Here is a 25,645-nt window from a genome sequence, read left to right as displayed (position 1 = left end):
TCGCATCGTTACGAATGTTTGTTTACAACGTTGTTGCCAAAACAAAAACAGTTCAAGGTTCAGATGATGCATACAACTATGCCAGATAAACAAATATTATGTATCCTTATCAAAATATAATCTTTCGCAAGTTTCGAGGGGTGGGGTGAGAGTGAGAAAATGCTGGATGATTAGGCCTTCCAAATTACGGGCTTATTCACATCTAAGGCCAGGCTGATTCGGACCATTTGAAATATTATCTGATTTAATCATGGATTTAAAAGTGATATTTACATTTGTTTAAAATATAATTCTCATTATTTGCCAGGTGTCCTGTCCATTTAGTACTTACGGATAGAGGGGGAAGGGGGGTTAACCCAGGTGCATACGCTTGCGTAATGGGGGGGGGGGCTACTAATAATGTACGTATGTGAAACCTCAATAATAATTTGTCAAATACGTAACCTGTTCCACTGCAGTCAGCATTTGAATTTTCGCGGATACTAGACAAACTTTTTAAAGTTGCGCAGCTTATTTCTTTGATGCAGCCAGATATTCAACGTCGGTGGAGTATGTTTTATCAAACACGTTAATATTATTAATACTTGGTCGTGTCTGCGTGGATTAACTATTGGTCATTCTATACAATTGAGGGGGGTCAATCGTACATACGCAGGTGGGGTGTGTGCAAAAAAGTGTACATGTGCACGGGTGGGGGGAGGATCAAGCTTTGCCAGGTTGTTTCGTACGTACTAAATGGATGGCCCATTATTGCAATTAAAAAAAAAGTAGATTGATGTAAAATTTACCATTATATTAAATAAACCTTACATAATTCAAGAAAGAGCATCAGTATTTTCAAAAGCTGCATTTATAATGTATTATTTAATTGTATGCATATTATTAAATAAAGTGACTTGGCAAGAGCTGTTTGATTAATGTCACTTTAATTAATGCACTATTGACGTAATTTGCCAATTAAATGAATTAATACCATTCTCGAATAAAAAATATAATGCTGACTTGAAATAACATTGTGATGTTTCCTTACATGAAAGTGTTATTTTATTAATTGTGTTTAATATAATAAAATATAAAGTTCAGATTTGACACTAATAATAAGGAACATTTTTATATCTGTTGTTATCAGAAATTCTGCAGAGAGCTTATGTTCCATTTCAGAAAACTTCAATAAGTATACCATTCCAGTTCTGAAAAATTGCTCCCAACAAATTAAAATAATAAACGATGACAAGATGAGAGCTCAGTTATGTTGAGCAGATACATGAACGTTAGTTATAGTAGAAGCATTAAATGTATGGCAGACGATGCTAGATGCTGAAATACCTGTACAAATTTGCCATTTTGCTAGTCATTGTGGGTAAAATTCAGGAATGCATTGCGAGATTGACTGGTATTGTGTTCTCCTTTCTTAAAACATTTAATTGCTGTAAAGGGTGGATAATACAAATGTATAACATTGTACTAGTATCACACACAATGCCTTGCAGAAAATTACCACAGTGACTTACAGAAATGGCGGATTTGTACAGGAATGTCAGTGTATGTTGCCATGTGTTATAAATTCTAAATGAAATTGACTTTTGCTTAGCAGCTCAAAATATATCAAGTTTTGTAGTTCTAGTTTTTACTGAAGTATTCAGAAACCTTGAATGGTATACATACTTGACTGTGTTGTAGACGTTTGGAAAAGTAAAAGATTAGCAACTGCTGCAGACCCTTCATCTTGCTGTATTGAGAATTTAAAGTTTCATTTTCTTAGATATAATTAGCATTTATTGTAAATTTATGAAAATATATGGTTTAACTGCTTTTATCGTATAGAGATAAATGCACAGGAAGACGTGCCCCTTGAAACCGAGCACAGAAAGAGAAGTGCATCGGCAGTCAAATCAAGAAGCAAAAGAAGAAGACTGTTAAAGAAGAAACGGTTTGAGCAGCAGATTAGTGAACTAAAACTATCATCCATTTCAAACTTTACACCACCACATGATGAGATAAAAGATAAATCTAGATATGAACAGTGAACATCACAGACATGTGATGAGGACAATACAATCTGTTCTGTCACAGATGAAATAGAGCAGGATCCACTTGTGATTAGCTTGCAAAAATGGCAGAAAGCTACAAAGGATGTCCGAAAATACAGTGGTATTGGAGTAATTGAAACATATAGGTATGCAGTACAGATCATGTATAACTTGCATGAAGCTCGTACACACAGAACTTGTGACAAACCATGCACATCTATAACTTACGTGAAGCTGGTACACACAGAAATAGTGTGAAACCCGTGTTTGACTTACATGACGCTGGTATACACAATGTATGTGTGAAACTATGCACATGTATGACTTACATGAAGCTGGTACACAAACTTATGTGAAACAGTGCACAGTTATTGCTTACCAAATATTCAGTGTAAACACTCAGTGATGCTCCTTTTAGCTTTCAAAGAACACAAACACAGTAGTTAAAATTTGTTATAGTAATGTCAATACACAGTATCTGAATTGTGTACGACATAGCAATGATACACATATGAAGAGGTCACAAAAATAAGTCCACTTTTATTGATAAAATTAATCAACATGGACAAAAAATTGACATAGCTCTCTTTCAACCTTGAAGTACAATTGATTTACCCTTAAGAAAAGATACAATAAGAATATATATATATATATATTGTATAAACAGAACAACAATTACAACAGCAGACCATAAAAACTGTTCATTTTGCTAGATCGATCAGCTCGAAACGTGTTGTGCAACACAACTTAAACCATTGTATGATTAGTATGCTTTCCATAAATTTCCATATATTGCAATTAATGCTTGTTTTGATTACTGGAATAATATGTTCAGGTGATGATGCAAATCAAGACATATTTGATATTTTGTGTGCTCCCAGTAAAATGTGTATATAAATGTGATAATATCAGTCATAATTTTCATATCTTAACATTAAAGGTTGAAAATGTTTGTAAATGTTGCTCAAAACAGTGATGTCTTGAAAGAATCAAACAGGTCTCAAAACGAACAAAAAACACACAGATTGTAAAGCATGTACTTTAATCATATGATTAATATCAATTTTGAAGTTTTGCGCCACATTGCCAAGATTATTAGACTTATTTTAAATAATTTCTTATTTTACTTTCCAGTTTCTTCTTGCTAATATTTTTCATTGAAATTATATCTTTGGTGACATGTCCAAACAATTTACAAACTAGATAAGCTGTATCTATAATCTATATTTTCTATCAAGCTTCATTGACATTTTGCTGGTGCTGTATGTCCATTTCTCTTTTAGCACTTTTCCTATTGGTTTGTGCTATTGGTATTTTGCTATTGGTTTTTGCTATTGGTTGTTTACAAAATATAAAAGTGTTTTCCTCTGCAAAAATGCCCAGATAAAGAAATGTATGGTTGTATTCGACAAGAGCTAACTCGTGCTCTGTGCCTTCTGATCCTTTCCCTTCCTGTAATCCAAGATAGAAAAAATTAATTTGTTACCACTAATCAAGAAAGCAACTGCATAAATATTAAAGGATATAATCTTGAGAAACGTACACTACATGAATGAGTAAACCTCTGTAAACTTTACATCAGCATACAGAAACATATCAATGGGATAAATGTTATGCATTATTGATTTGTGTTGAATTGTACAATGGAATTTAAAGAAGTTAGTCTGAATCATGCCGAATAATCACTAACATTTATTTGCATAAATATAAGATTAATAATAAGTGTACATTTGGAGTTAAGATAACAAAGTACACCGCTCCCTTGATAAATCTCACAATAATAACTCGCGAACCCGCTTATAACGCGGGGTCAAATTAAATAACTTTTTATCGATTGAAATTTGAAATCTAGTTCTAAATTTTATTTCCTTTTAAGTGTAATCATCATAAATGCAATGTGTTATCTTGCAATTAAACGTAAAATGTATTAATCTACCGTAACAGCTATGTCTATGAGCGTTTCTCTGAGAACCTAGTTAAGTGCGGACCGTGTTTTGATAACTGACTTCTGGAAGTATTTGTTGTATTGTTGCACTGAATTAAAAGCTGGCCTACTTTGTATTGTCACGTTAATATTGTATTTTGAATCAATACTCAGATGTTTACGTGTACACGTGATAGGTTGTTGAAACTCGCCGGAACAATCTTTCGTATGTTGAACATTTTGAAAATAAATGTTATTTAAACAGAATAACGAACTACTTCGCTAGAAAAAGCGTGTTATTAAAAACTATTATCGACCTGATTGTAAAATGAGGATTCAGTCAATAAACAACCCAGTACCCTAACAAAGCCCCCCCCCCCCCCGGTTGTCTCGACGTCAGAGCGATTTGTTTTCTCTTATAGTGCGGTCTATATTTGTGGACCCCGTTATACGCGAGTTATAAAGGTAGAGATTTAAATTGACACTGATACCGATACTTTATACATAAGTAAGGATTTTAATAATCAATAATCCAATATATATTCAATGAGTGCACTGCATAAAGAGAATTGAGAAATTTAACTGAGCCAAAATTCATTTTTAGCAATAACAACAAATAATATCAACTGTGTGATTTAAGACTTTCAAATACATTTGAGTGACTTGTACATTTTATTGAACACATAGTATATATATTGTAGTTTGCAACAAGCTGGATGTTTAGTTGTTTTAATAGCAATTTTGATGATGTTGAAAAAGTCTTATGAAACTTGTATCAGATCTTGAATTGCCTCCAAGTTTATATATAATGTTTTTGAACAGTGCATCATCACAATACTGGTTATAAGATGTTTATTAAATGTAAAGCGTTACAACAATATATGTATACATCTTGTAACATTTCTGACACCTCTTGCTTAAAACCCTTCAAAGTCAGAGGTTCTCTAGGCCACACTTTCTCATTTTGAATTTGTACTAAAAAAAATCAAAACCATGTCTGCTTTTGCCCTTTTCCTATAAGGTCAAATGTTTTTTAAAAAGATTTGCTTAGGTTGTACATCCTCGCAAAGTACTTATTTTGATTCATACTATAACACAGTTATCACAAATTGTGGAAGTTGACAAATTCAATAAAACATCTGTTTCACTGTGAATGAACTCCTACAGGGTATGCACTCTAGTCAAGGTTCACCGTTCAGGGGATAAGCATAAAATCGTTCCACAAAATAACAATTGATAATTGCAATTTGTACTATCTGAGGGATGCTGTTCTCTAATGATGGGTTTGATGTTTAGAGGTTTGCTTTTGAGTTTTCCACTGGGCAAAAAACAGTGCAAAATGTTTCTGTAAGATATGGACTTCTAAAGGTTTGTCACATTTTAATTAAGGTAAGACGTTCATTTTGAGAAATTGAATTTTGAAAGACTGACATTTGTTGTGGATGGGTTTCAATATACAGTATCTTGAAGATTTAAGCAGGACTGTAATTTCTGCTGCAAATGGAGGCTTTATCTATTAAATTGCTTGAGATAGTATGATTGACTGATATTGTATATGCTTACCTTGACGCAACACACTCGTTTCTGAATTCTTCTAAAGGTATCTAAATATAAATTTTATCAATTTCTACTTTTATCTTTGAAACATGGGAAAATGAATACCATGTCAGCTCTTGATCTGTTTTCTGTCCATTGGAAGTTTTTTGTCATAAGCAACAGTGACCATTTCTATAGATTCTCAGTTCCTCCTAGAACGTGAAGCCAGGTAGAGGTATATCTTATAGCTGTTCTTCACCTCATCCCTCTAAAATTTCAGATTATGATAAACGTTAAATACTTTACAGCTTTTTGTTTGGCTAATGAACGGTAGTGACCATTTTCCTCTGTTTTAATTTTTCAGTTCTTTTCTGCATGTTTATATTATATGAGTTTTAAAGAATAAATATGCCTTAAAAATAAGCTAAAAGAAAAACAATTGTACTATGTGTTTGTATATTTAGTAAAACAATAATTAGGTTCATTTCATATTCATTTTCATTGTATTTTTTACAGTTATGGTATCGTTCTCTTGGTCAGTGCAAAACCGAAATTCCATCTGCTCATATAAACATTACAAGAATAAGCTATATTTAACCATGCAGATAATATTATTGATATATTTTGTTTTTATGTGTGAAACCACAGTGCAGGATGTTTGCATGGGCAGCCACCATCGAGTCAAGTGTTACATAACTTCCTAAAAATCAAACATGGGTACAATTAAGTTGTATGCCTATAGCACACACCAAAAGTAACTTTTTAATATTGAAAACAAAACAATCTGTAGCAATGGTAGCAATTTGATACAATTTATTTTGCTTTGGACTTTAAATTTGCATGATACTTGCTTCCAAACTTTTAAAAACGTACCCTGAAGTGAAACTCAGTGAATGTGATCTAAATTTGAAAACATATGATGATCAATCCGTTTGCACATTTATATAAAACCCCTCCCAATGATACTAACAATCTTGGGAAAATAAATAAAACAGAATCTGTATTGTTTTTAACATTTAACAAGAAATAGACTTTAAATTGGTAATATAATTTGAGCCAACAATATATATCTACATATATATGTACTTTATTTTGACTTGAAAAATCATGTTCATGTTGGGCCACATTTTTAAACTGGTGAGGAATTCATATCAGCCAAGGTCAGCGACATGGGTTAGTGCACGAGGATATACAAGTTAGCAGCACACTAAAATGTATGTTGTAAATTTTTTACAATACATGAATTTAATTTACTATATAGAACTAGTATTGTTTTTCCCATAAACTTATACTTTTATGAGGACTGACTGAACTACAAGTTCCCATTATGATTTCAAATACTGTCTTTGGTAAGTTACATCTAATGTTATGTTTTTCAGTCTCAATACACTGTACTCACTGTATTCCTTGTGAAGGTGGAAACATCTGCTCTCCATGATACTGCAGTGACGTTTGGTGCTTTGTCGTGCATTGACCTTTTCTCTTCTCTCACAGTCGATGGAAGAATACCACCTTCTCTTGAAAATTCATCTTTCTCGACATTTCTTGAATTTCATTGTGACTGTATGCTACAAATAAGCACTGCTCCTCTGACAATCCCTCATAAACATCCATTATGACATGCACATAACATGCAAAGCAGCCCTGGTATGATTTCACCCTAACACCTTTACAGCTTCAGGTTCAACTAGCTTGTTTATACTGCATTCTCGTCTACTAATCCAAGCAGAGTTGTTAAACGGTCAAAAGAACGCTGAAAAGAATCAGCTGTTGTTGATACATGCTCCTGACTTAAGAAGATTTTCTATTGACTCAATCAAATTGTCATGTGCACTTTGACATGTGATCCTTAATAAGATAATGTATTCCATTAAAATGTATTCATGATCAATATTTAATCTTTGTGAAGTGAATTGTGCATACAATTGTTATTAAGTATTGTATAAGACGAAACGATTTATGGACTTTACCTGCTAGTGAGAAAAATTGAATAATTTATACGGTGTTGAAAATTCGTTATCTTGGAAATACACTTTTATTATATTTAGGACATATTTTCCACCGAGATGTCTTATTTTGTGCAATGTTTTATGTCTTTTGGTGCTTTCTGTAATACACTTCATTGCTTTATATTTTTAAGAAATGGATAAAGTGATTGGAGCATACTAAGCTGCCAAAATGTTAGGTATTTGTTACGTTCATACCTAATAAGTGAGTTTTATTCAATCTTCTATCCAGACTTGTGTAGTCTTGACTTTCGTCTCTCTCGACCTGAACCTCAGCTTCACCATCAGTGTTTTCTGAGTCAACGGTATACACAGTCAATGCATTCTGCTCTTTATCAGCTACTGACTCTTTCATGTATTAAGATTCTTCGTGTGGTGTGTTACAATCTCCCAAAATATTTCTGTCACTATCAGCATTTGCCTCTTCAAATCTTAGTCATTGTAAACATTGTCCTTGACGTTCCGTATTATTCAAAAAAGCCACTTTTCTCTAAGGGACAAAAGTCAGTCAGGTTACAGCAAAGATGATCTCCATCTTCCAGTAAAGCTTAGATATGAAATATATTACTTTATGAGTATTATAGTAAGTGGGATTGTACGAAAGTGTTTGAAACATGGATTTCTGCAAAGCAGATGGAAATAGTATTTGTGACATTTCTAACACTAATAAACCAGGTTTCCAGGAATTTACTTAAAAACAATTTCTACCAGAATTGTGCCTTTCGTATTCTTCCTATCAGTGTCCAATATTCATAGCATATATTGTAGAGGTTATTTTTTATTTAATTCTCCTCAATGCTTCCAATATAAATAAATATGTGGTCGAAGTATATAACATTACATGTTCAATGAATATTCTAACAAGATTAGACTTCAGAAGACTGGACTTGCAACTGTGTATCTTTCATAATGACTAAATGGAGAATATCTTTCAACTCTTATTACCCAGTCTAATGCTGTAATTATCTTTAGACTAATGGTCTCTTTTATGGTCTTATTGTGGTACTAGTCACAATACAACAAATTCATATTTAAAATGCCTTGAAAGAATATTTTCTGCTATCTATAAGTCCATTCTTAAGCTTAAGCATAATCTGCAGCTCAGTTAAAGCCATTACATTTTACATACATAACTGATATAGCTAATCACATCTAATGTATAAATTTATTTTGAAAATGAAAAATGAATACGACTTGGAAAATATAATATAAAATATTCATCCATCTTTAAAAGAAAGTAATTTACTAGTTTAGCATTAAACAGTTTGATGTCAATTTTGTTCACGGAAATTATCTTATAAAAGATTAAAAATGTAAGCTGAAAATATCAAATTAAAAGAAAATATTAAATTAATTCTGTCAAATATCATAACATTGAAACCATACCATTGCATGTTGTTTGACTGCTGCTGCAGATATCTGAAGTATCTTCTTTTCTGTCATCAAAACATCTTTCGAAACAAAAAGATTGTCTTTTATCACCCACTTAGTTTGGCATTTCAGAAATGACTAGGCAAAATGATATCAGTATGCCTTTTATGAGAAACCCAATTACTGGACTGGAGGACATGAAGGCTATCGTATTTCAGATTATCCATGGAATCCATTTGACTATAATTGCAACAAAGAGAAATCAGTTAATATGTGAATCTGTATCTGTTTCCTTGTAGTTGTGCAAGTCAACTGGATGTAGACTTTTCAGACTTAGATTTTGAAAATAAAAACATTTAAACACAATAAAGCAAAAACAATTGGGGAAGACAGATTATATGTATATGAATGACCCACTTAGGCGTTCAGGACAATAAACATCATTGTATTTTTTACTTTCCACACTTTGTAACACTTTGTACTTGAATAGGCTGTGTTACAAAAATTCCAAGTCCAAGAAATTCACAATACCCTTTCTACCGGTATTTCATTATTGGCTATGTATGTATTTATGCCGTTACGGATCACTGCCATCTTACCTCTGTCTGCGCTGGTTCGAGTCTCAGATTCAGTCAATGTGGGTATGTAAGAAAGCATGCCAGTGGCTTCTCGTGGGTCGGTGGTTCTTTCCTGTGTTTTCCCGGGTTCTTCATCCACCATTAATATTGGCCGCCATGTATAGCCTATCGTGTGCTGAAAAATGGCGTTAAACCCCATAACAACAACAACAAAAAAATGTATTTATGTAAGTATGTTGTAACTGTGCATGGGAAAGTATGTATGTATGGATGTATGGATGGATGGATGGATGGATGGATGGATGGATGGGTGGGTGGGTGGGTAGGTGAATGAATGGATGGATGGATGGATATATAAAAGCAAGCTGTGATGGTTGATTTGATAAGGAATCAGACTTGTAATCCTAACATTCAAAGTCTGGCAGGCTGGCTCAAGCCAGCATTGGGCTAACTGCTTTGGTGTGTCTTTGGGGAAAGTATTTGGTCATAACGATGCTGGTAAAACCAACAAAAGCAAGACATAAAAAGAATCAATTAAAATCCGGCTGTGTGTCAGCATTATAATAGCTAATGAAGCAGACTCTAAGAGCAAATACTTACAATAAAATTAACCTCTGGTTTTTATCAACTCATTATAGTACGTACCTTGATATCATATAAAAGAAAGTTATTTTATGTCATGCCCTGTCTTATCACTGTGAACATAATTTCATTGTCAAAATAACTTGTATATGAATTTTTTTTCTACTTCATAATTCTTGTTCACAAGTGCAGGTAGACATTACGTTTCTAAAACATTTGCAATGAATATGCTCTGGCTTATGCAAAGCTTCAAATGGTCACATTGTTTGAGACCGCTGCAGAGGCCTAGTGGTTGGAGCTTCTGCCGCGGATGCAGGAGGGCAGGGATTCAATATTTCCATCCCCGGCCGAGTCATACCAAATAATTACAAAAATGGTACTAACAGATGCCTCGCTTGGCGCTTAGCATTAAGACGTTACTGTTAGGAATGGTCGGCCTGGTGTCAGGATAATGTGAATGGGTGGAACATCATCATGGCACGTGTCCGCGGCATGATGCCCCATTGCTAGACATCACTATAAACTGCCACACTACATACATCTTAGCGATATGACTGAACAATTATTAAAGCTGCGTTAACAATCCAAATCAAACACAGACACATACATTGTTTGATTAATTTGTCACACCAGCATATGTTATCAGCTGTTGTATACGATACTTTTATTCAATTCATTGTAATTAATAAACTGCATAGAAAACTGACCATCTTCATTATACATTCAGAGTGATGCTTTTTTCAAAAGGTGAGGGTTAGCATTAGAGTCAGCAAGGTTCAAACACCGACTCTGCTCAATAATGACCAATGGGCATTAGTTAATGAAGATAGCCTTGATACACAGATGTTAGGCTGAAAATTATTTCAGATGTTAGTACAAGTATTGACCACAATTATCTCTTATCTGTGTTACTAAACATATTTGTTGGTCCTGGGTGTCCAATGATACATCAGTCTCTGTTAATTATCAGAGCACCTGCCTTAGTCACATGGTCTTCAAGGTATCAGAGCTTGTAGTACAGAGTCAGCCTTTATTTAGAGAAGATGGCAATAAAGATCTAATCATGATCAACAATTTCATGTGCATGACTCCATTACACCTGTGTAACGTGTACAATAAATAACAAATTGGAACTTGCTGTTTTGTAAAGACACAAAAGTAAAAAAGGGAGAACAAGCTATCAGAACCAGATTATTTAAATTGTTTTCACGCAAGTATGTCAGGAATAACCACTTACATACAGAACCATGTCAAGTCTAATATGATTATCACACCAAAATGAACTTTAGGCCAAAAAACATTCAGCCCTCACAAGTTTTGTGTACCCATTCCACTCTCTCTCTCTCTCTCTCTCTCTCTCTCTCTCTCTCTCTCTCTCTCTCTCTCTCTCTCATTGATATATGCTCCAGTATAACAAATACGTGTAGTACTCAAAGCTATGATGCTGTAGCTAGATGACATTTTCTGCATCAGTGTGCTTCCAGCAAACATGCTTGCAGACATAACTATATCTTACTACCATAAACGATTATGTATAGCAACAATATAGTAATTTCAACTGGTTAGTTTTATTTAAAGCAATTAAATGTAGCAAACAGTATATTTTTCTCTAAAGAGTGCTGATGTGATACACTATCCTAACAAATAGGTATAAGATTGTGTCTTGTTAGTTCTGCACAAAAATCATTGATCACTTCTCTATACAAATGTAAAACTTATATGAAAATATATACAAAGAAAGTCAACCTCATCATAGCTTATAACTTTGTTAAAATAAGTGGTAGTTCTGATGCATATAATGGTTTGAACAGAAACCTAATCTCAACTTCCTCTAATCTGTCCATTTTGAACCCCCAAACAATTCAATTACAAATGTTTTGGATTTTGTGATGGCTACTTTATGTCATATTTATTAGTACTGTATTGATTACCTGGAATGACTGTTGATCATTCAAATATTATTGGTAACCACTTACAAATATTGCTAACCAGTTACACCCAACCTTACTTCATAACACTAAGCATATTTAGCTAGCTGTACAAATTTTACATACAAATTGAAAATATGCATACAAAGTCTCACTCAGAGTCTGGATTTCTTCTAAAGCAAGCTTTAAACATGAACTGAAGCAATCTAACGAATATATCTGCCATGGATACAACATAATGCTATACATGTCCCATTGTCTGCTATTCTTAGATATAATACAGAGAATATTAACACTATATTTGCCCATGCTGTGTGGTATGCAGTAACATGATATCTTAAGATTTGTATGTCGACTAGTGATTTTAAAACTAGACATGCACAAATTTGAAAATCACAGTATCATTTTTACTGATTATTGCATGCAATGGTGGATAATATGACAAAATAAATAAAGGTCTTATACATGCCTGGACTTCATGCAAACACGAGAGAAAACTGCATTTGTGTCAGCAGGAGTAACATATATGTTTCACATTATTTTAGAAATTGATTATACTGTAACTCTCACCATTTCACGGTCTGTACATGTTTTGTAGATTGAAATTAACCGTTTATTGTTTTCTCATGAATTATGGGCAACCCGTTAAGTAATGTACTGCAATGTGACTGTTATTTTAGTGCAATGTGACTCACTCATTAATGCAATGTGACTGTCACTTTACTGCAGTGTGACTGTCACTCTTTACTGCAGTTTGGCTGTCACCTTTTAATAAGTGTGACTGTCACAATTGATGCAATGTGACTGTCACTCTTTACTGAAGTGTGACTCACTCTTGGTGCAGTGTGATTCACTTTTGGTGCAATGTGACTGTCACTCTTTACTGCAATGAACTGTCACTCTTGGTACAGTGTGACTGTCACTCTTTAATGCAGTTTGACTGTCACTCTTTAATAAGTGTGACTATCACAATTGGTGCAATGTGACTGTCACTCGTTACCGCAGTGTGGCTGTCACTCTTTAGTGCAATGTGACTGTCACTCCTTAATGCAGTATGACTGTCAATCTTTAATGCAATGTGACCGTCACTCTTTACTGCAATATGACTGTCCTTCTTTAGAGCAGTTTGACTGTCACTCTTTAATAAGTGCGACTGTCACTCTTGTTGCAGTGTGACTGTCACTCTTTACGGCAATGTGACTGTCACTCCTCAATGCAATGTGACTGTCAAGCTTTATTGCAATGTGACTGTTACTTTTTGTTGCAATGTGAATGTCACTCTTTATTGCAATGTGAATATCAGTCTGTATTGCAATGTGACGGTCACTCCTTACTGCAATGTGACTGTCACTCTTTACTGCAATATAATTCACTCTTGGTGCAATGTGAATGTCACGCTTTACTGCAGTGTGACTGTCACTCTTTACTACAATGTGATTGTCACTCTTCGTGCAACGAGACTGTCTCTTTCAGCAGATACACATATCCGGTCATAAATTTACTTAAAATAGCTATCATTTATTTATGAAAATTACAGAATTCATGGAATGTATCCTCTGTATAGCATGTTTTAATTTGAATAAAAATAAAAATAAAAACTGAAAGACGAACATCAGTGGCACTATTACATTCTTATATATATATATCTTCTAAGGAAGACCAACTTTATCATGCTTTAAATAGATTTCTATATATTTATGTTAATACAGAAATCATTGTGTCTATTAAGTCATTATTAATCCTACGTTCAGCAAACTGAGACTGCAGTTCAGCCAAAACTTGATCAAATATAACCATTGTGTACATTTTTCCCAGGGCAATCAATCTGGTTTGTATTTGAAACTTTCTTAAGTTTGAAACTTCCTTGCAGGTTTTATCAAGAATATACTGAGTATGTTTGTACTATGAGGAATAACTAACAAAGATAACACCCATATGCTTACGTTAAGTAATGTATTGCATGTTTCTTTCAGCCATTTATACTTATTTGGATAATTTGAGTACCTTTTTGTGATAGCGTATTAGATTTAATTCAGTCTTCTATGAATTCAATGTAGCCAACCAAATTTGGGACCAATCCTATATCCTTACACATTAAACGAGTTAAAGAATATAAGGGGAGTGAAAATAGAACATATATTTATTGCAAACATGTTCTACCTGTACACATATTTAGTATACAAATGTATATAAACACAAATACTTAGACATATACACTCATATACATTCATACATACATACATATATGCCCATGCACATATGCATGTTATCACTAGATTCAACATTTGCTTGTTATTACAAGTTTTATACAGTTGACAATATTTGCATTCTGTTACTATTTTAAATGATTATTTTCTCTTATTACCAATCTCCTATGATGCAAAGATAGCTTTAAACATTTACTGCATTATAAGCTTTGAAATTATTATACTTTACTGATGTGTATATGAAACTGCTACGTGTTTCTTTTCCATTTTAACAAAAGCATTAAATAAACAAGGCGACACCTACAACTGTAAAAGTAAATATTTAACTTCTCTGAATTTGCTTTCATAATTAAGCTTGACCATCTCGTATAACTCTATAGAGAATATATTACATGTACCTACATACCTAAACTAAGATGTATTCCATCCTAAATGATATTCTTCACAGTACCTTATTGTACTTCCAGTTATATTATATATAATTCCGCATATGATTGTTTTCTCACTATTTAAACAGATTCCAGAAAATTTAAAATATTAGCAGATAACATCTAAGGTTGACTTAAGTGACGTCTAAAAGACATCCAGAGTGAGAGTGGTGTCATCTGCATACTTTGAAACAATATATTCTTTGTTTATAAGTGAATTCTTAGCTGAACGATCTTAAATTGTCATGTTATCATTTACATCTACGTTTACTCTGTGTATAGAAATTGAATTGGATGCAAAGGAATTGAAAATGCGTTCAAATCCCCAACATGATCTAATATATGTCTCCCATTGTTTTATAATACTCGAATCTTGCAAAAAACATTAAGTATTGCCTTTATTTTCAGGTTTTTAAAACATCCCTTCTTTTGACTAGGTTCTCCACACCCATGGAGGCAATTCTCAATAACTTTTCCGTTGTCCCTATTTCAAAATTAATGATATTTGACATTGCGTTAAGAGAGCTATAAAAATATTGAAGAAGAAATATTTTTAAAATGGCAAAGACGATGCCCAGTAATTCAATTAGAGAATTTGTGTGACTTTTTTCGCCATTTATTTTATGACTTTGTTTTTTATTATGTCTTTATATCAAAAATATCTACAGCAATCCAAACGATGCAGTCTGTGCAGTCTACTTCATTGCTGTTCATTTGGTATTAGTGAAAAATCTTTTGCTTTTGGCTTACCAATGGATACCCTTCACCGACCCCCAATCCCACCCTTAAGGTATTAATTATCCAGTGGACATGGCAAATATCTTAATTAAAGATACGGATACATGTGTTAATTATGTCTTTTAGATTTGTGTTATTCTTAAAATTGATGTGAGGCATGTACACCTCATATAATCACTGCACAGTAAGTAGCCAATGAATTACCAATAGTCAGCTAGGACGCAGAGCTAGCCAGTTATAGATGTAGACATGTTGGTTCAAGGCAAGTAGAATATCTCAAAAGCTGCATGGCTGACAAATATTGACCTGCATCTAGCTATTAAGTAGGCAGTGTTTTTCAGAATTATTAACCAGGGAAAGGGCTGGTGTTTGCACTGTGAGCATCAAGTGCTCTGAAAAATGGCAGGCATTCAAACATGAAAAATGCATGATAAAATGTGGGGATGGTGTGCAACAACTTTTATTCCGTGAATTTCCGTTGACTTATCAGGCCAGGTGAGTTATATTCTTATGTTTTGCTTTAGTATGCCTGTCCAAAATTATGGACCTCTTTGACCTCACTCATGCACTGATTATTGTTTAAAATTTTTACTTGGCAGGTGTATGCAACACTAAATTTGATCATAAAATCTGTCCCTTGCACCCTGAGACCAGTTTTCGAACTACATGATCTGCATCAAAGAGGATTTTAGGTGCTCGCCAACCCGACAATAAGCCTTTAGATGATTTGTAGACACAAAAGCAGATTGTTTTTCTAACTATCCTTGTAAGTACACAAGCTAGAACTAAAGTTATACTAAATAATGATTGCTAAAAATAGGAAATTTAGGACATCCTTTACAGTTTTGCAGATGATTTGTGGAAACAAAAGCAGACAGGTTTTCTAACTCTCCTTGCAAGTAGACAAGCTAGAACTCCAGTTATACTAAATAATGATTGATTCTAATATGTAATATGGGGATATACTTTACAGTTTTGCATGGTTAACAATAGTTATCTTCCTTGTCAAGATAGAAAGAAGGCTAAATGTGTGAGTATGTGTGATTTGTATTTTTAACGTAGCTTTAAAAAAAATCAGAAATATCGGTATGATGTTTGCAATGTGGCAGTTTATTGTCATGTATATCACTTGGGCATCGTACAGCACACATGAAGCATGATGTCCCACTCAGTCACATTATCCGGACACTAGGCCAACCAGTCCTAACACTAACCTCTTAATACTGAGTGCCTAGGGAGGCAGATGTTAGTACCATTGTTAGAAGTGATTGGCATGACTCGGCCAGGGTTCAAACCAGTGACCTCCCTCATTCGAGGCAGATGCTCTAACCACTAGAAGTTAAATAGGTAACAAATCATTGGATTTTACAGAGGAATGCAGGATTTTATAAATAATATAATTAAGTTAAATATCGAGCATAAGACAAACATATATTAAATTTTAAGTATTTACGTGATAATTAGTTATAAGTTTTGCTTACATACTTGGGAAGATTGCACTATGCTGTAAGAGTTTACTTGGGAAAGTGTTGTTTTAGATTTGAGAGGTTTTCTCTCATCCAGAATCTGAGATTTTTCATTATTCATTTTCCTAATATTCTAAAATTACACAAACAACAGTTTCCAAAGATTCATGTTTTACTTTTGACATGAAGTCTTATGATGTTTGCATTGTATATTCCTTTATCACAAAGTTTGATCCCTTTGAAGTCTTACTTGTCGCTTTTATTTTGCTTGTGTCCTTCAGGAAATTTATATGTCCTATAACCGTATATCATGATGTCCATTCCAAATCCACTTTATTGTGATGGCAAAAAAAAGTTCAACTATGAATCCCAAAATTATATACATTTGACATTTTTCGAACACGCGAACGTGATATAAATTATACTAATCAGAATAGTTTCTGGTGTAAATTTACTGGCCACTTTGGATAGCTTTCCACAGAAAAGATGATTTTTCTAATGCAATTTTTTGCTTGGCGGTCAGATGTCATCTCAGCCAGCACATCCTGAGATGGTTTTCCAGGGAGATATACTATGTTATTCTTGTTCTTGTGGGTATTTGTTGGGTTTTTTTTTGTAGGCACGGTAAAAAAAAAAATTTGTCTAAATTTCATTTGTTCTTATTTCACCTGCGTTTAAGAATTAGTTTGTAATTAGTGCTCTATTACTTGGTTATTTGCTGCTAATTCTCCACTGTGGTATTTCGCATGAATCACAGCCATATATGTCCTTAGGTTAGTCCCTTCTGTGTTTATCATTCCTCATGAGGTTGCGGGTTTATGTGGGTGTACTTATCAGTCTTGTTTGGTAATTTGATCTCAGGTTCACCAAATGCTGTCTACTGGCATCAACTGGCGTGATTTCGGCCCACATTCTCCCACACTTTGTTTTAGAGGCACGGTAAAGCTCTATGTATCTGAAATTAGTTTCTAATGATCTGTTTTAAAACATAAAGTTACAACATAACACACACAAACAGCACTACGCCGGGCAATAATGAATATGGCAAGTCACTTCAAAATAATAATGATAATACAATGGGTATGGGAGCGGAAACTGTCACCCTATACTTTTGCAAAGGGAAAAGGAATGCGATCATACGTTTCATGCATGTAAGATTCAAGGCAAGAAAACAATCCCAGGCACTAGTGTTTGCATGTATTGACCTGCGAATGGAAACCAACCTACGTACCGGGTGGGAACGGAGTACATTTCAGAACCAGCATGCAGGGAAAACTCAAACATTATGATGAAACGAAACAAAGAGCATCCCTGATGTGAAACAAAAAAATCGAACACGAAATCCAAAATCACAAACTATGACCTTTAGAAATGAAAAATAAAGGTGACACCTCCAACGCTTTACCAGCATATCCTGGATGGGACGGAGTCATGGGGTGCAAACATAACTTTAGTACGTGTGTTAGGGTTTGTTGGGTTCTAAATAGTGAATTCGGGCCATTGTATATTGGGGGTTAGGTGCTGGTGTCCTTATAGCTAGCTCAATTTAAATGGCTTTTCAGGGTGGGGGGTGTAGCTTCTTAGAGTTATTTTGTTTATTGTTCTGGTGCAGTTTTGCTAGCTGCATATTGGCTTTTCAGAGTATACATTATTTTTCAGTAATCCATACCTGTTTTCTTCTACTTTCCATAGCATTATACTGCTAAATGAAATATATAACTTCTCTATATACAACTTTGTTATTTTATGGGTATAAAGAAGATGTTTGGGCTCAAACACCCTATCACTGTAAACATCTGATCCATGCACTATCCTTACTGAGGAATTTGCTAATTGTGAGTTCATACTTGATTAGCAAGCTGAGGATGGTATTAAAACACACATGCACAGCACGTGTAAACAACCAATGAGGCCCTTGTGCATTCATAAATATCAAATGTCAAATAATATAAACAGGAGAGAGAGAAAAAGAAAGAGAGAGACAGAGGGAGAGAGAGAGATTATGGAGCAGAAGGGTTGCAAATACTTTTAGTATTATGAGAATAAAATATTTCTGATTAATAGAAAAAGTGGTAGACATTAATATGATACTGCTTTCCATAAATTCATATAGTGAACCAACTCATTATCCATGTGTTTAGAGAAAGAGTTGGGATTATGTAAAGATAAACTATGAAGAGCATACACCAGATTGTTATTCTAAACATCAGACTCCTCCAAAAATAGAAAGTAATATCAACATATGATTTCCACCAAAATACGTCTTATGATGTCTTGTTGGTCCTAAATAATAACGATGCCAGTCTAGATTCCAATATGTCCACCACAGCAGTTGAATTGAAAATGGTGCTATTGTTGAAGAATATCAGAGATGGTTTCCACATTCAGCAGTTAGAAAAGAAGTAATGAGATTGATATGAAATCAAAATTTCAGCCCAGAGACTGTTACAGGCTTCATGAGAATTTTTGGTCGATGTTATTTACACATTTACCTTTTCAACATAATATTTTTTAGGAGAAAAATATCTGAGCAAGAAATTTTGAATAAGATAAAAAGTTATTTTAAAATTATTTTAACATTATATATTTATAAATAAATGTGTTGCCTTGCTTTCCTTAAATGTCTGGCAAAGTAAGTTTGAAATGAGATTATAATTAAACTTAGTAGTAGTAGTAGTAGTAGTATATGTATTATAGCGTTTATATATGTGCATTTAGTAGTTTTTCAACAACAATTATCAATTATTTAGATTATTTTAATTCTTTATCCATTAGCACATAACCATTGTGTTAATGGTTTATATAGGTAATACCTTAATACATTCTATTTTGTCACTAAAGCATATGAATACAGTTAGAATAATTAATTCCATTTAATGGAGCGAGCACAAAATATTACTATTTTTATCAATAAAAGTGAGGAAAATTCATGGAGGTCTTACAGGGTAATTTTCCTAACAACAGGGCAGACTAGGTTAGCAATGATTTGGGTGGGGTGGTGGGTCGGTGAACATCAAAACATAATTAGTTCCGCAGCAGGAGTGTGCGGAAAACCACTATAGTTGAAATATATTCTTAATTATGAGAGAGAGAGAGAGAGAGAGAGAGAGAGAGAGACAGAGAGAGAGAGAGATTCATTAAGAAGTAAAAACAAGAGTATGTTCTGATTGAATAAATATAACTATGTCCAGACTTGGAACTGTTACTGTTTTCCACAAAACCCATAAATATAATAGTTCCCTTGAATATTTTGATGAAAGTGTAGGGATTATGTGATCATGAATACATGGATGTGTTGTTTATTATTAATATTCCACATATTCTCCTAACATTTCAAGTCTCTATGCTTTGAAGTTTATGATATGATTGGGGATGGTCTACCTATTTGAATAATAGCTTTAACATTATGAACCAACCCTGACTAGTAGGGCTTGATATTGAGCTTGGAAGTTGTTTCAAATAAAATTTTAAAATAAGCCCAATCAGTCCTAAGAGCATCCACATGAATTTGCTCAAATCTGAAGAGTGGCTTATCTCATCAATCACAATTATTAGCAAATTAAACTTAATGAATATTACTACCTAATTAACCTGGTTCAGTGTGGTGGCCGTGATAGTGCAGATGTGCCACACATACATAAATAAAAATATATTACCTGTTGGGTAATGAATTGGATCCCAATGGCTCTCTAGTTGTAAAACTATGAGAAATGCTAGTTCTGGAGAAAATCCAATCACTAACATTAGTTATGCCAAACAATGTCTCATGTAATGCCCAATGCTTTGTATTATAACTGCTAATATCTAGCAGTAAAAGTAAACATATTGCTAATTCAATTGGTTAGTATGATAAGCTGCCTGAAATAAATCAATGAAAGCATAGCCATATAAAACGAGTAGTTAAACAGACTTTGCCTTTGATGAACTAGGCAATCCCATGGAAAACAATTATGGAACTGAAAGTAATAAAGCCTTAGGAACTTCATTAATGGACAATTATGTGTGGCAAGATGATGATATATCCAAAAGTATTGAAGTTGTGGGTACATCACTTATTGACAAATTGAGAAGTTCTTTGCAAGAAGATCTGTCATAAAGACATGATGCTTCAGGTACATCAGTTGCAGAGGAACAAGAAATATGATGCTTGTGCAGTTTTCTCATCAATAACTTCTACAAAACCAGCAGAGTCAAGCAGTTGCTTCAAGGATAAGCAGATGGAAAATCCATCATTAGCTTAATGGATCAAGACATGTAGCATCTTAAATGTTATATCACAAAATATTTATGAACCGTAAAATAAATGCAGTGTATTTGAGGATTCTATCTTTTCTGCTTGTAATTAATTGTAATATCTACCATTTCTTTTTTCAGATGTGGCACTTAGCAATTACATTTTTTATAGGATTCTTCAATATCCTACTTCTGATTCAAATTTGTTATCATTTATTATTTAACCAGGTGGTGTGGAACAATAAGTTTTGTAGATATAGGTATGTGTAGCATTTTTACAGTTCTTATTGGTCAAATATTAACTCATCACAGCAATACAGAAGTAACTGTTAATCAATTGATGTAGTTTTCAGTTCTAGCATGCGTTTTAAGCCTCAAAACTGGGAGAGGGACACAATAGAATGCAGATGATACACTTAACCACTTGAATGTTCACTTCATTATATAAAGATGTTCATGATGTTAGTTTTCCTTGGTTTTCATGTGCCATCATCAAATCTATGCGCTTTGTCCAGAACTGCATTTTGGCAAGAAATATGTTTGTTAATTAGTTATCCCATGATTTGCTGGTGGAAGATAGGGCATGTGGTGATGCTCAGGATTTTAGTGTCATTTACGAAAGCCGAAAAAAATCTAATTTTCTTGCATTTTGAAGAGAAAATGTTCATTGATGAATCATTATAGCTATAAAGTGTGTTTTATTGATGTTTATATTCTTGTACCAAAATCTGAAGTTAAAGAAAAGAATAAAAAATCAAATTTAAACTTATATATTTTGTAACACACTTAAAATCTAAAACCTAAAGCATATACATCTATGATTTAAGCATATACAATTACAACTTTGATGAAACATGCAAATCAAATAACAGCAAACAATTAATAACTTACTGTAACTCCAAGCTGATGGGAAAAGCTATGCAATATGTAACAACATGCTTATAGAGAGCAACACAATGTGTGAATTACTGTCTAAAAGGGATAACAGACGCTGATATCAAACAAGCAACTTACTGATAATGGACCAAGTGTTTTGAAAGCAGAGTTGAGTGGTCTTTTGACAACGTTGTTGAAGGGAAGGGACATAAATGGAAACGTGTCTTATTTTACTGATGATGGAAAGCGTATTTGTGGATTTTGCTCCAGATGTTTGTATAAGATTGACAAAACATTCTATTATAAATACATTAGGAAATCTTACCACTCTGGTGATCTAGTGGTTAGAGCGTCCGTCTCGGAAGCAGGAGGTCGTGGTTTCGAACCCCAGCCAAATCATACCAAAGATTTACACAAATGGTACTAACAGCTGCCTCAGCTTTAAGAGGTTAGTATTAGAACTGGTCGGCCTGGTGTCAGGATAATGTGACTGGGTGGAACATCATGCTACATGTCTGCGGCATGATGCACCAGTGCTAGACATCACTATAAACTGTCACACTGCAGGCATCGAAATGATAGGAAATCTATCACAATTTCAGCTGTGTACAGAAAAGGTATTAGTCAAGAACAAGGAAGAGATCATGCAGACAGAATGCCAGATACGATGCTGCCTTACAAATCTAGAAAATTAACAATCCACAAGCAGCATATACATGAAAAACAGAAATGACGCATCATGCAGTTTGTCAGTCAACATTTTCGGACATATGGAATAAAGATTTCCATCACCTGAGGATCAAATAGATTAGGAAAGTTTATTAGACCATGATTTAAATAACTTGACTCATGTATAATTGCCAAGGTTAAGATGTAAAATATGTGATAAAGCATCATTGCAATGACTGTAACTCTCACATATAATGTTTATGATAAGAGTATGGACCTTAATGTCCATTTGAAATCTGAAGGATATTGGCCTTAATAGCAAGTCGTTGTTTTGCAATCGCATGCAGTCTAATGTTTATAATTATTACCAAATTGTCAGGAACTTGACGCATTCTTTCAACTTCTGGTCTAACTGATACTGAAGGTAAACAGGGTAAATCAAATATTTGAATATGAAATCAATCAATGCCATCTTGAAAATATTCTTGCTACTAAATATTACAAATTAGGTTTCATAACTACACTCTTGGGTCTTCCCATTCTTCAACTATGCCCTTGTGTATGCTCATGTGTTAGTTAGACTATTAAGTATGTGTGCTGTTGAGAGGACCCTATAACCATACACAGTTTTAAAGGTCATATTTTAGAGACATTTAAAACATTTATATCAAGGTTTTAAACTTTTGAATATTAGTTCATATATAAAGTAATGATGTATTTACAAACACAATCCTTTAATGTTTGCACCCAAATACCATGCAGGTGTGAAAAATAATTACTTAACTTCACCAGATCAATAAACTTGCCGAACATTAATAACCAATTTCTGTGACACAGTGGCATTAGAAATTTATGTTAGTACACTCTGAGTCTCTACATACATCCAAGTTAGGTTTTAGTAAACATATGTGAGATATGAAATTATCACAATTTGTTATCCTTGCAGTTACAAAATATAAATACTAATTGTATTTGTGATTAATGATAATGATGTATCTCATAAATACAGTATTCATTATGTTTTGTGTCCAATACACCACTCTGAGTATGGTGAAACTTTCTCGTCTTCTTTCAAAAATTCAAAAAAAGATGTTTTAAGTTTATGACAAATTAATGTCCATTTTTTCTTAAAATGTACCGTCTTTATATTAGGAAAAAATAACAGTAATAATAATAATAATAATAATAATAATAATAATAGTAATAATAATAATAACTTCATTATATTTAATTGCTTCTTGTAATTATCATCATAACAACTGTAACTATCATTATCATGATATATATCATTTTTTTTAGCTGACAACATGGAATTTTGGTTGTACTTATTATGCTGATCATCAGTTGTTAATGATGTGAGAAGCTCACTTTTCAGTAAACGTTCATGCTGTTGAATTTTAGTTTCATTCATTTTGTTTCCTTTGTCAATTCTTTGCATTTTGATATTCTGGATGTCATTTTCAAAGTGGGTCACTTCTAATTAAGAAGTCTAACACAGATAATACCTTGCTTCTTAAGAGTTAAGCGATCACCATAATTTTATATTTGTTTAAAACTGTAAGTGCCTTAGTAGAAATTTCATGAGATCCCCGATCCTTGTATCTGTACATGGGCCTTACATCATACACTTGGAGCAGGGGACTCTCCCTTATGTCCAGTATCAATATCTCTAAACCATAACCATGCATGCATACCCTGACTGGATTTGAAAAAACAAATAGATGCAATGTTGGGCACTGGATCAGACTATATTTATGGAGGTGGATAAGTATGACCTAATTCAAGTTTATATGTATTTCACACCTAATCTCTGATTTCAGATCAATTCATTCTCCAAATGTAGTACTTTTGTTCACACTGAATGGGAGTTATAGAAGACAAGAGATCAAGGCAAAAGAATGAGCTTGAAGAGATTAATGTATGTTCATAATGAGAGGCAGATGTAAGTATAGTTTGGGTAATAGTTTCTTAGAATACTTATCACCTGCAGCATTCAGATTTTATAGGATAATACTTTTTTCTTTATAGATATCTGAGAATGGAAACTCGATAAAACTTGTCTATTTATTGCAATTTTCTACCTGACAGTTATATATAGCATTCCAATTATATTATCTATAGTAATCACTCTAAAGATAAAATCGGGTGTTTCAAATTATTGAAGATCATTGATTCAGATATTGAGAGTATATGGTTAGAATACTTGTATGAGGTGTGCATGGTGGATCAAAATAGTATTAACAAAATTTCCATGCTAGTGTCTGCAACGTTTTCAAATGAAGTATTTTATCTTTTCAGAAAACTAATGAGGAAAACACTGTATTAGTGGAGACAATGTCTCTATATGTAGGCCATATGTTGAAAAGAGATCGATGGAAGAGTAGAACAGAATTTATATGAAACTCAAACAGTATCCTAATGAAATAATTACCTCAATATCTGCCTTATATGGAAGAACTACAACAAATAACTGAATGAGATGCTACCGTCGTTTTAATTCTATTACATGAGAATGAAATTGTGCCTTACGTTACTGTTGAAATTATTTATATTTTTTTATGATGATTAAAATGTGGTATACTTCAATATACTGGATATATTGTAGCACCTTCCGCTATTCCAACAAGAATGTATTACTGGCCATAATATTAAAACAGGCTTGATGATGACAGCTTCAGAACAATGCAGTTACCTTGGAAAAGCATTATCAAAAAGGGATTTCAAGTTTAACAATGTAGAGATGCTACATTAGCAAGTAATATTATGGCATAGGAGAGCAATGTAGTATTGTTACTACATCAGGTTTAGAAATCACAAAACCAGTGCCTAGAAATAGGGTATTGTTACTACATGGGTTTGGGGGAAGAGCTATGTAGTATTGCTACTACATCTGGCTTTGGAGATCATAAAATTAGTGACTGGAAATATGGCATTGTTACTACATGTGTTTGTGGGATAGCTAAGTAGTATTGTTACTACATCAGAATTTGAAGAAAACAAATCAGTGCCTAGAAATAGGGTATTGTTACTAGATGAGGTTGGTGGAGAGCTATGTAGCATTGTTACTACACCA

The 25,645-nt window shown here is 33.5% G+C and overlaps 1 long non-coding RNA gene across 1 annotated transcript in view; it reads right to left on the bottom strand.

Moving 5' to 3' along the window:
- The window catches only part of LOC149771647 (uncharacterized), a 331,773-nt gene that overhangs the window by 154,534 nt on the left and 151,594 nt on the right, over nucleotides 1–25,645 (bottom strand). The window lies entirely within an intron of this gene.

Source organism: Sinohyriopsis cumingii, unplaced genomic scaffold (genome assembly GCF_028554795.1).
Source record: "Sinohyriopsis cumingii isolate HCF-2022 unplaced genomic scaffold, ASM2855479v2 utg001747l, whole genome shotgun sequence".
In the NCBI taxonomy this organism is placed as follows: domain Eukaryota; kingdom Metazoa; phylum Mollusca; class Bivalvia; order Unionida; family Unionidae; genus Sinohyriopsis; species Sinohyriopsis cumingii.
This window is presented reverse-complemented; position numbering and strand designations above follow the sequence as displayed.